The 12,830-nt window shown below is 35.8% G+C and overlaps 1 protein-coding gene across 10 annotated transcripts in view; it reads right to left on the bottom strand.

Moving 5' to 3' along the window:
• Nucleotides 1-12,830, bottom strand: part of MBD5 (methyl-CpG binding domain protein 5) — a 149,103-nt gene that overhangs the window by 50,796 nt on the left and 85,477 nt on the right. For all 10 annotated transcript variants that reach the window (XM_052791368.1, XM_052791371.1, XM_052791375.1 and 7 more), the window contains 2 exons: nt 11,730-11,921; nt 6,996-7,053 (listed from right to left, as the gene is read on the bottom strand). The gene's annotated coding sequence lies outside the window, so the exon portion shown is untranslated. The remainder of the gene's footprint in view (nt 1-6,995; nt 7,054-11,729; nt 11,922-12,830) is intronic.

The following is a 12,830-nucleotide window of genomic DNA, read 5'->3' as shown; positions in this document are numbered from 1 at the left end:
TTTAATGAGAATTAACTTTCTGTAACACAGTAAAATCAGAATCAGAAAATACATATTTAAAATACTGGAAGCACACAGTGCAGAGAAGGTTGCTCATCTCTTAGCCCAGTCTTGCTGTGGCTCATGTTGCTATTTAGGGCAATGGCATTGGATCCATTACGAGAAAATAATAGCCATCAATTTCTTTTTTGCACAAGCAGCAAGAGACACTTTGAAGTAACTTTATATTTCTACCGGTTCTGCAATGCTCTGCCTCAGCTAACATCCCATTCCATCACCACCGTAATACTTATCATCATCTACCCAGATAAACCATTTTTCAGCACCGCACATAGCTTGAAATAGTACTAAAAGAGGCAAAAGAATTTACTTAACTGCTTTGTCTGTGGAAAATATTTAAATATTTTTACTCGGTACAGTGAATTGGAATAAAATGGCTGCTTCAGTCATATAACTTCAGTCAAAGTTTATTGTTTGTATGACTTTTTCTTGAGAAGTACTAGAGACTAAAGAACTGTAAACTAACACAAGGATTTGAGTGACGTAAAAAATAAAAATGAATCAGAGCACAGGTATGATGATCCGTTTTTCATTCTTCCCCAGGTACAGAAATACTTCAAACACCATACTGACCTGAAGCAGAAAACAGTGAACGATGCTATTCACATCATCGAAGTTTGACCTTTTGTCTTGTAATTTACTGTACTTATATGCAAGTTGGGGTCTGTGAGGACACACCAATGTGCCTGTGTGCAATGAATTACAGAAAAGAGGGCTAAGGCTCCCTGGAAGCTTCTTAGTACACGGCTAATCAGTGTGTAACTAGCCATGTAGAAGTACACAGCTAATCAGTGTGTAACTAGCCATGTTTTATAGGAAAATGCTCATGGAAGTGAGATTTTTTCACTAAACCCCAGCACAGTTCTGTGTGGATTCCCACAAACTGCAGGCAATAAAATACCCAGTACATATTGTAACCGTTGCGCATTTCTATTAAGCATGAACAGCAAAAGTAAGAGGTTGCCATTCATGTTTTGGTACAGAAATCCTTCACTAAACTTTACATGCAGAGCTGCTATGTGTTATTTAACTGCATAACACCACAGAAAAGTTAAGTGTAGAACAGGTCTCTCCAAGAAGAGTTAAACCTCTCAAATCTGGTTCAACAAAGGACACCCTTTGCATTTTCCCAATAACCGGTTATCAGCCAAACAAAGAAAACAGAGCTAAGGAAGATAGCAGTCAAAAAGATGACAGTCACTTAAACCAGGCTGGGTCTGGCTCTTTTTCACGCTACTGCTGGCGTAGGCTGGTTTTGTAATACATTTTAAACGATAAGGCAGCCTGGACGAGAAGCTGCAAGTTTAAAGGGACAACTGGTGGGGACAGCAGCACTGATCTATTAGGTTTGGCAAACTGTTTCGTGACTGAAAAAAGACATTTAAATCCCAGTAGGGATCAGCCTGACCGTGAATGCTCTGACATACAGAGCATCCATTTGACTACTCAAACCTCTACATTTATTACCAGTCCAGAATCTTCCAACTCAACTGCAGAAAAATCCCATCTCTTTTGATGTACCATTTCCCCCTTCTCCATCAAAGTATTCTATCTGAAGTACTTTGGATTGGGATAGAAAGTATTTGGATTTTGGACCAAATCCAAAGTATTTTGGACACGGGATTCTATCCAAAGGCCTGATCTTCATCAACCCATGTAATAAATACCTCTTCTTTGTAATCTCATAACAACTCCAGACAACTCATGTTATCTCACCACGAGTAACACAACTTTCCACATCTAAATCAATTACTTCTTTTTTTTGTGCGCCAAGACATGCCGTTTAGATTTGTTTTGCAGTCCAGTTTCATTACAATATGCTTAAAAGTATTTCATTGGGGAACTATGCAAAACTACACTGAATTGTTTCCCCCTTTAGCCCCCTCAAACCCCTCCCCCCCCGGAAAATTTCTCCTTAATTTTCATGTGCTGAAAGTATGTTTTCAATTTTTAATGCAACTGTCTCACTTTTTGAAATGTTGCATTTTAGGAAGCCTCTTTGCACACTCAGCTGTTAATGTTTACTTTAAAAATTTTTTAGTCAAGTGGTGAAATAGAAAACTTGGTACAAAGTAAAAGGAAACTTAAATTAGGTACTAATGACCTGGATTCAGATCTATCACATATGATAGTAATACCATGTAACATTTATTTTATTAATAAGTGGACATAAAGCCAGTTAAGACAAATTCTGATAGTCTAATATTGCAAAGATACTTTTTCTTACATGAACTTTTAAGTGTGCCTAACAATTCCATGTATCACAAAGGCTATTTAGAGGTCCACAATCAGGGACTGCCTCTCTGATGCACAAACCCCAGTGCTTACAAATAGAATAACCAGGTTTTGGGTCTAAAGTTTCGCAGACACTTGGAATGTACTCAAAACATTGCTTATAGATACAAATTTCAATCTAATTTCCCAGGCTTTCCTTTCTATCACAGAAAAACCTACAAAATACATTCAGAAATAGAAATGCCCTCAAATCACCATCTTGAGGTTTTAGAACTAACAGGAAGTTTTCGCTTCTTAAAAAGCATTCTTTTCAAACCACGCAGAGTTCAAATGAGTTTTTATTTAGTTATCGCTTGCACATTATTAACCTGTTTAAGTCTATCAAAGCAATTAGTTAGGATTCTCCCGTATCATCTAATTAGATACAAATGCTGCATCACTTTTTTGGGAATGCTTTTCCATTTTGCAAAGAAGCATTCTCTTGACTAATTAGATTGGTATTGAATACTTTATGAAGCCCTATTTTTAGGCAAGTGATTCAACAAACAAATGTGCCTGAAGTATAAAGGAAACCTTTCTTCCTTCAATCTTATCTCATTGTATTGGTATCCAGAACTATAATACAGCTGTACACATGATACACTCTGGCCTTTGGTTTGAGAAAGACATCTTCATCTTACTCGTAAACACAGAGTATAAGAATACATTGCAACAACCAGAAAATTGATCTGCACCGAACGACTTAATTAAAATGATACATTTTAAATTGCCCTAGTGCCGAATCGGTTTATACCAGTCCAACTACCTTTGGTATTGAATTATTCTGAACTGTATAAAGGACAGTGTTATAACGTACTATAACAAGGCTTACGTATTCCTAATTTATACTATTTTTGATGCTGTAGAACTTCTTAGGACCGGCAGACCCCAATTTAACCACTCTATAAAAAATGATAGCTATTTGGATGAATTCACTCATAAATAGCAAAAAAACTTCAAGGGTCCAGACCGCTGTACCTGTCTCTACACCCGCAGTCCACGACCTTTACCAGCAGCCCACTGGACATGCCCCAGCTCAGCCAGCCTTGCTTACCTGCACATGGATGGACAGAACCCTATAGTATTTGGTTTTCTATCCTGCCAGACTAGATGACCAAAGCTGTCAGTTCAGACCTACTATTTAGGAAAAAATTCTCACACAGGAAGACTGATTTATGTTCACGGATTCTAGCTGGTCATTAAGAGCACAAAATATGAATCTCTTCTCTTGGGGCATTTTGGACCAGCATGCTTTTACTAATCAGAAGTTGTAACCTTACATCCGATATCCTTCCCACTAATGTTCACAGTGCAGGTAAAAATTGGAGTTCACTGAGGTGCAACGTATCCCCAATTTAGGAGATTTAACTGTGTCATTAGAGTTGTCCAAGGCAATGGCTGAACTCGGAAGGAGCACGATTCTTTTAACGTTCTTTACTTAATGTATGTATAGTACCAAAACCTGAAACTTTCTCAAAGTATGACTGCCTTTTAACACATCTATCTGTGTAACTCCCAGAGTTGGGAGGAACTGATGTTTTCACTTCCAGTGAAAGAATGGAGAAAGTACATGCTTTCAAGAACCTCCTTTGTGTACGCATGTGCACGTATGCATACACACAGCATCTCTGCAAGGGTTTTGACAATAAGCAAAACCGAGCTATGCAGCAATCAAAAAGAGATGGCAGGAAACAAAGGGATTTTCTTTTTAAACCTCACCTCTGTCTACTCAATAAGAATTTAATAAATACAACGGTCACCCGATAGAGTCCACAGAAGAAACGGAAGAGTCATAATGCGCTTTCAGGCCTTCCACCACATTAATTTTTTTCTTTACAAGGGAAATAGGTCAAAAATGTGTGCATGTGAGACAGGTCTACTTTACTGTCAAAATAATGTAAGCGCTCAGATTTTTTAAAAATTAAGACTGGTATTTGGTATGCAATTTAAATCAACCAAGTTATTCTGTAGGTAAGAATCATGTCACCCTTATCAAAGCCTTTCTTAGGAAACATTATGAAATAGAATAGTACTAACCTATATGTTAATAAGAAATGAAGACACATTATTACATCCACTTTGTCACTTTAGGGGAACTCATATAATGAAACGTGGAACTTGTATAATATATGATGTCCATCGTCAGCAACCCACAAATCTAGGAAAAGCAAACCTGGACTCGGATGTTTTATCTTTTTTTTTTTTTAATGGCCAAAAGCCATTCATACGTTTACTTTTTAATGGTCTTGTTTCAATGTGCAGGCATAAAGCTTTAACAATCTTACACAAACTGGTTATTTTTTTAATTCTCTGAAACAAGACAGCAAGTAAAGTATTCCATAGCACAGAAGAGTTGCAAAGCAAGGTTCCTAGCTGAGGATTTTGAAGGACTAGGTTTTCTACAATATAAAGAGAAATTACACTTGAGGTCTTTTTTCTGAACAGCTTTTCTTCAGTTCCTTTTCTTCTTTCTCCATCACGCAGTGATGATGCATCACCAGTATGTACCAGTTCTGCAACTGGGAAGGCCACCTTTTCTGGGTCCCCTTTAAGTTTTGTTTGAATAGGAATTTCTGCCTCCTCCAAAACCCATCTTGCCATAAGAAAGTCACAATTCTTAAAGTATTTTAATTTCTTATGTAATGCTTTTCCAGAATTTAGTATTTTGGAACAAGCACGAGTAAATCTTAATTCTCTGTGGCTTCAGGTATCCTTCATGGCTATAACACTGAAACTTTTCTACACCAATTGCCATTCTGTTAGCTCTATAAGAAACATCAAAAGCTCTAGAAGAGTCTATCAGGGAAAGTTACCATGACTCCACATCAAGAAAAAAAGATGACTGCAAAATGTGGAAGAAAAAAAGCAATCTGCGCCTACAAGAGTGAGAATTCAGACCTTCCAAACCAACTGCCACAACAGAAGACGATATTAATAGAGGAAAATCTGCTTTGTCACAGTGGGATCGCTCTTGCTAACATAACACACAGATCCATTAGAAAGTGACCGCTGCAGACATTCACATTTGTCCAAAAAAGTGATAAGGAAGTTATAATTAACATAAACTTAAAACTCTAATAGCAACACACTGATTATTATGAAATGATTTAGCTCTAAGTATTTTAAAGTTTCAGACCAAAGTTAAAATTACTTCAAAAGGAGATCCAAGCACGTGAATAAACAAATAACAAACTTCTTGTTACAATTCTCATGTTTCAGGCTTCCAAAAATCTGAAATTATTATAGTTTTATAATGGTTTTATAATGAAGATTATATGAATTTCAGGAACATCTGATACAGAATGTTCTTAAGGTATCTAAAAAATAGATGCAGAAAATAAATAGGTAATAACTATTTGTAAGTGTTCAGTTCTACTTGACAGCTTTGCTGTACATTAATGACTTACCGATTACTAGGGAAATATAAATTTGTGAAAACAAAATATTTTAATGTAACTAATTCAAAACCTGAACATGAAAACTCAATTAGATTTTAGATAAACAGTTAAAAAAAAGGAAAAAATCAGATTGGTGGAAATACGGTGAAAGGCTCTGAGCTGCTGGCATAACAATTACCGGATTAGCCCTAGATCTCCATTAACTGTGCACTGCACTACCAAAAATTAAGCAATAAAAGGTAAAAATGAAAATCATACTCCCATATCTTAAATGCAGAGGTCTCCATAAACTGTATAAACCTCCTTTGTATTAGACACCTAAAGTTCAGGACACAGCAATATTTAAATCATTTGAATAATTCAGACAGAGTTTCTGCGCAAGAGAATGTCAGAAACATAGCAGGATTGCAAATTAAACCTGTAAATTATGCTTTTGTGCCAAAGTAATAAGTCACATGACTATACTATTTTTAGACACATGGTATTTTTTCTCCAAGTGCTATTTTTTAAATTGTTTACTGAATTATGTATCTCTACTCCGCAATTTCCCTAATGAAAATACTCTTAAGATATTAAAAAAAAATGATAATATAAAAATCAGCTATTCAGACACCTTAATGCAAACTCTACAGCCTTATCTGCCATAAATATAATAGTGTTTGAGAGCTTAGGCTGCCTCTCTGAAATCTGGTATGCTACAAACCTGTACAACATGATAGATGAATCGCTAGCATTAGTAGATTATTACTTACTGTCTTTCAGTGATACACTAATTGAATGTGTAAGTATTTGGAGAATTTGGCCCCACTGTTTTACTTAAGAGACAGATAGTTCTCTCTGTTTTCTAAAAGAGGACTCAGAAGTTCAAGGATATTTAAAAAAAAAAAAAAAAAAAAAAGTGGGTGATTTTAATCCTTTTAAATGCTTTCACTCCATGAAAATTATGATAAATATTTCTTTCTTGATATACAAGAGGTCCATTAATTATAATTTTAATCATTTTTAAATGAATCTCTATGAAGATTTGTATACATGACCTTTCCTTCCATAGCTTCTTTTTCTACTTACACTGGTCTGAGTCAGCTGTTTTATGACTATACCGTTCGATTTAAAAATACTTTCTCGCCCTCATATTAAAACATCACATTTCGTTTGTTATTTAGGATCTATGAAATAAGTAATGCAAATATAAAGTACTTTTTAATGTACTAATTAACAGTAGGGCACAGGATTAAAAAAAAGAAAAAAAAAAAAAAGCCTGACCTTTTTCCTCATTAAGCATTAGATTGAAGGTGGATATGTTCATCTTGTTCATTCCAAGCTGAAAAATAAAGAATCAGTTGAAACAGAAGATAAGCAACAGTAAGCAATACAGTCCACTTATGATGTTAAGATCAATATTAAATGATTCTTAATTATTTCTTCATATTTATAAACACTTAATCAGAGAGGTTTCATAGAATATTATTCTTCCTTTGAAACTCTGAAATAACTGTTTCCACTTCATATTTTGTACACACTTGATTTCCATAAAACATCATGAGGACAGAAAAAAATCATCTAATATTTAAGAAAATGCTAAAGTATAACTTCTTTTTAAAAAATCTACTCTACTAAAGTTTCATCTGTATTCCGGCAACAAAAATGATAAAGTTCTCAACTGTACACACACACCACTAGTTTCAAATAAGATTTTGTGCTTCATGAGAGAAAAACTTCTTTCCTGTCTGGCTGTCCCATCCCCTTCACTCAGAGATTTACTTTTAAGAAAGCCGAGGTATTTTTGGCCCACTAAAATGAGCAAAGTACCTAAATGTTAGTGTCTGTGTATTTTGGGGTTGACTTTTTATATAACAATTATCAGACATATTCACACTGACACCTTAATAAGGATAAATTTCATTGTCCAATAAACCGTGAAGACTGCAGTCTGGCTCCTAGAAAACAAAACATTTGTTTTTATGATAATAAAAAGCATTCTATTCTCTACTTCAGTACAGGGGTTGTGAAACTCTCCTTGGAGGTGTTTTGTCATCCAAACACAACATCATTAGGTTTAATGTAGAGCAAGATGGTACCTAGTAACAATGCTCAACTCTGTCCTGCCAGGTATCCATGGCTTTGCTCACTTGATGCACTATAAAACCTGATTTTACTGCATGCGCAGTAAAGGTTTGATTCTTTTCAGGAGGAACTAAACAAAAGGGTGAATCACATTCAAGCTTGACAAGTATAAGAGAATTCCACCAGCTCGTCAAAGCAGAGAAAAGAAAAATGAGACTAAGGACCGCAGGCACCCAGAAATTAAAACCACGTGTCCCTTTAAGGATGTAGTACATCCAAGAGTTTAAGAACAAAGCTCCAAAAAAGATGAGAACCTAGAAAAAGCACTACTTCATCCCAATCGAAGGACAGTATGTTGTGCCAGGTACTAACTTAAAACTCAAACAGTCCTTTATTCTCTGAAAAGGCATGAAAAATGTCTCTGGAAATGCAGACAGTAGGGATGTAACACAGATATTTAGCATGTTCTGGCACCATGCTCCAAAAAGTGAGCTATTGGAAAAAATGTAGGCAAAGAAACATTTAGTCAGCTCCTTATCACAACATATTTAAAGCTTGATCAAAAGAAATTAATTTAGTAACACAAATATATTCTGTCACAAAAAACTCCATAAACAAAGCCATTAGTGTCATGAACAAATGCCATAAACTCTTGGCAGAAAAATCTAAGAAATATAAATTCAAGCTACAGACAGGTACGATAGCTTCCCACATTTGTTTTGCACATATTTATTTCTTATGTTACGCTTCAGCCTACCATCTCAATGGAAATCTGAATTCAAGGAAATCAGTGGCAAACTTCCAAAGGTTGCTGAACCTGAATTTCAATTCATTTAAAATAAGAGCTTTGCAAAGCATTTCAAAGCATTTTATTTAAGAAAAAAGGTCCTTTGGTTCATTTTTTTGTAATGAAAACTGCCACACATAAAGACTTTAAATACCACATACCTCAAACTGTAGTATATTATCAGGAATAGAAAAAGTTTGCAGGGAAACAAAACAAAGCTAATCCCACAATTAAGTTGACGGAATTACAGAAACTGAGGATCTGAAGAGGGATCTCAGGAGAGCAATCCGCTCAGCCCACTGCCAGTGGCGGAAGGTCAAAATTACCAAGATCGTCTTTGAAAGCTGCTGCTTTATTCATTTTTAAAAATTTCCTATCATAGATTTCATGACAGTTATAGGTAAAATATCCCAGTTTTTCATCCATATTTGCAGTCAGGTAATGAGGTAAAACAAAAAACCTTGGATTGCTTTCTCTTTACATCTATCCTAAATTATCCTTTGTGCAAATTGAACTTGCCTTTTCTTTTTTTTTAAAAAATCTACAGAGCAACTGCCTCCATTGCTTTTATAAGAACCTCTTATCTTTTTAAAACCTTATGCCCATCCTACAGTGTTCTCTTTCTTCCTAGAATAAACAAACGCAATCCTTTCAGCTGTTCTTTAACAGTCCTGCTTTCTAAATCTGTCACTAGCTTGTTGCTCTGCTTTGCCTTCTTCTGGCTAATATAAATTTTCTTTAAAAGGCAGTGCCCAGTACTGTGAAATATATTCTACCTAAGGTCTCACTGACAGCAAACACATACCAAGTCTTGTGTCAGACACTGGTACTACACACTGTAAAAATTTCCAGTGGTCTAGGAATGAAAATTTGTGATTTCTTTTTTTTTTTTGTCCAAGCTCTCCAATTGTCTTCCTCTTACAGAGGGAACATGCAATAGCAACTCAGAAGTTTCTGAAAAAGTTATTGTTCTTAATGCACTTTCTCAAGCAAAACATGAGTACAAAAAGTAAGAGACATTTTTAAGGACTGAAGAGATCCTTATGGAAGGAGAAGCTCAAGAGGAGAAGGTTTAGGGGAGATCTTTCTGCTGTTTTCAACTAGCTAACATGTGGTTAAAGAGAAGATGGAGCCAGAGTCTCTTCTGATGCCCATAGTTAAAGACAAGCAGCAGACACAGGTGCAACATGGAAAGTTTTGTTAATACATATTAGGAAAATTAAAGCTCTGGGGGGATCTTCTCAATGTGTATGAATACCTGAAAGAAGGGTGCAACGAAGATGGGGCCAGGCTCTTTTCCAGTGGTGTCCAGTAACAGGACAAGAGGTAACGGGCACAGACGGAAACATGGGAGGTTCCCTCTGAACATCAAGAAATACTTCTTTACTGTGAGGGTGACGGAGCACTGGCATAGGTTGCCCAGAGAGCTGGTGGAGTCTCCATCCATGGACATATTCAAAAACTGTCTGGACATGATCCCGGGCAACCTGCTGTAGGTGACCTTGCTTGACCAAGGGGGTTGGACAAGATGACCTCCAGAGCTCCCTTCCAACCTCGGCCATTCTGTGTGACCTCCAGATATCCCTTCCAACCAGTATCACTCTATGGTTACATGATAATTCTGTCTCATGACACCCCCAGCTACTGGTTTTGCTAACTTCAACAGGAAACATTACACAGTGCTTCATTAACACAAGTATATACATCTTTTCATCCAACATAATGGAGAAAAGAATCCCTTCACTTATATGCTCAACAATTCACTTTTCTCACAATCCAGGTTTTCTTACAGACACTTGTCTTAAAACCTGTTCACATCGCAGATTCACCAAATTCAATAACAACATGAGAATAACATCCTCCTTGGAATGCCATGAAATCTGAAAGCCTGCTTTCAAGAATTTAGAATATTAAGTATGGAAGCCAGAAAAACAAATATTTCTAAATATAGCAGCAACATTAGGTTCCATAGGTACAATTTACAAATGCAAAGGAAAAAAAAAAATCAGAAGATCTTCTGAATTTTCATAAAATCCTACTAAAGAAGATTGCTCTTCTGTTAGCTCTTTCTACTGAAAGGGACAGCTCTCTAAAAAACAGAGATTCAAAATGAGTTGTGAACATCAAGTATTCTGTGGGAATACTATACATATCGGTTCAGAGGTGATCAGACAGGATTCTGTATTTTCTCTGGAGAAGAAAGTACTGATAAGAATGAAAATGTACCAATGTGTTTAAAAACCTTACTTTGATGCAACAAATATAGTACAGACACTACGCTGACTCATTAAGTTGTCCAAACAATCTATTGTAGATTAACATAATTTTATTTAAAAATAAAAACATACACATTTCTTCAACTGGGGCACTTCAGATTAGGGATCTCTTCAGTCTTTCCTGGAGGGATTTAAAAAAGCTTTGTAGAAATCTTAAAGCTATGGAATTAGCCTGGTATTTATAGCTCAGTTTCCTAGCGTGTTCTTTGAGCTTCCTAGGACGTTCTTTTTCTCCATCTGCTGGTTGTTGACATGGTATAACCTTATATTTTGATTATGAAAATGTATAAGAATAAGAGCATTGCATTTTACCTTTTACTGTAAAGTTCTGGCTTCATCTCAGGGCAAGGCAGCTACACTTTGCTACTACAATATAATCTAGGTCAAGAATGGTGCTGCATATTTTCTGATATAGATAACTGGAGTTCTATTGTTTAATTATGTCAAAATATACTACTACCAATTATGACTAATACTCCATATGAATCACACTGTCACAAAACGGTAATTTTCTTACCATTAAAATACTGTGCTTCATATGCTGTTTCAATACAATCTGTTAAATCTAGGTCAAGAATGCTTTTTTCTTCTTTGTTCTGTTATCAAAAAGGTCCACGTATGGGTGCACTGTCTATCTTGTACAAAGATATGAATTGCTAAATTGTTTACTTTCCTATTCAGCACCATTAAATGTTGAAGGTGTCTGCTGTTCTTCTGTTTAATTTTTTTTAATATTGGCTCAAATCTTTTGTATTATACTACTTGAAATACATTTTGTAACAAACTTTACTACCACAGCATAAAACTAGCAAAATAAAATCAAAAGTTTGTCAGCCTAATAAATGCATTGATTAACTTTTGCGTACTTACCTACATTACTCCTCATGGTCTTGCTTCTCGTCACCTTGGGGATCTTTAGGCTTCTTAAAAGTCTTGATGCACTTTCAGCTTTGCTTTAGATAGTCTCCTGTTTAGATCTCGAGAAGGGGCTATGTCCATCGAGGCTGGCTCCTTGTCTTACTACACCCCTCATCTGAGGAACTCTTGCACCCCACGTTACATCTGTTGAGACAGTTCCATTATTTAAATTAAAGAATGAGCCAAATATTTTTATTTCACTTTTCTTGATTGCTTTGTAAGCCCTTATCCAATTACTTTGTAGTATAAACTGTAATAATATCTGCTTTTAAAGAAGGGTAGGATGGCTCTGACTGGAACTGATGAAAAAAAAGATACCTTTTACTACGTTATGGTGGTTCACTGTCCAGAAGAGCGAGTAGATTTCTATAAAAATGAGTATATGGATTTTTATGATGGAAGTAGTATGCATACCGAAAAAGGTCACTTCTTCAGACAACTTGAGTTGTACTGATGCATGCTAAAACCCTTCAACTACAAAGGCAAAAAGTCTAGGCTTTAAAGAGTTATGATACTGCAAATGGCCTTGGTTATGTAAAAGGTTCCACCAGTATTGTTGATGAGCTCTTAAATTAGTCTTTGCACAGGTACACAGATACTGCTGAACCCCCAGCTGAACCAGAACCTGGGTTATTCTGTAACATCTGCCTGTTACTGAGCCATTTCCTTCAGAATCACCACCAAAATGTACCTGCAGTCCTCCACCGGCTCAGAGTTAGCTAGGCTTTGATTGTGCCAGTTTCAATTTCTCTGACACTGAAAGGAGTTAACAGTCTTTGCAGGACTTTAAGTCAATTAATTAGTTCTTTTAGAGGTGAAATGGATTGGAGTTCATTAGGTTAAAGGCATATCCAAAAGAGTTAATGGAGGCTTTTAAAACATTATACCTGAAAGCCTGAGGACTCAGTAAGGGCACAGTTAGGGATTACAAATACACATTTAACAAATTCAGAATTATTGGGGATTTCACTTTTTTTAAAAATAAATCTTCAATTAAAATAGATGCAACATAGCGAATCAATGCTTTCTGAATCCTACAGAAAGTCTAATGAA

This window comes from Harpia harpyja, chromosome 7, assembly GCF_026419915.1.
Source record: "Harpia harpyja isolate bHarHar1 chromosome 7, bHarHar1 primary haplotype, whole genome shotgun sequence".
In the NCBI taxonomy this organism is placed as follows: domain Eukaryota; kingdom Metazoa; phylum Chordata; class Aves; order Accipitriformes; family Accipitridae; genus Harpia; species Harpia harpyja.
This window is presented reverse-complemented; position numbering and strand designations above follow the sequence as displayed.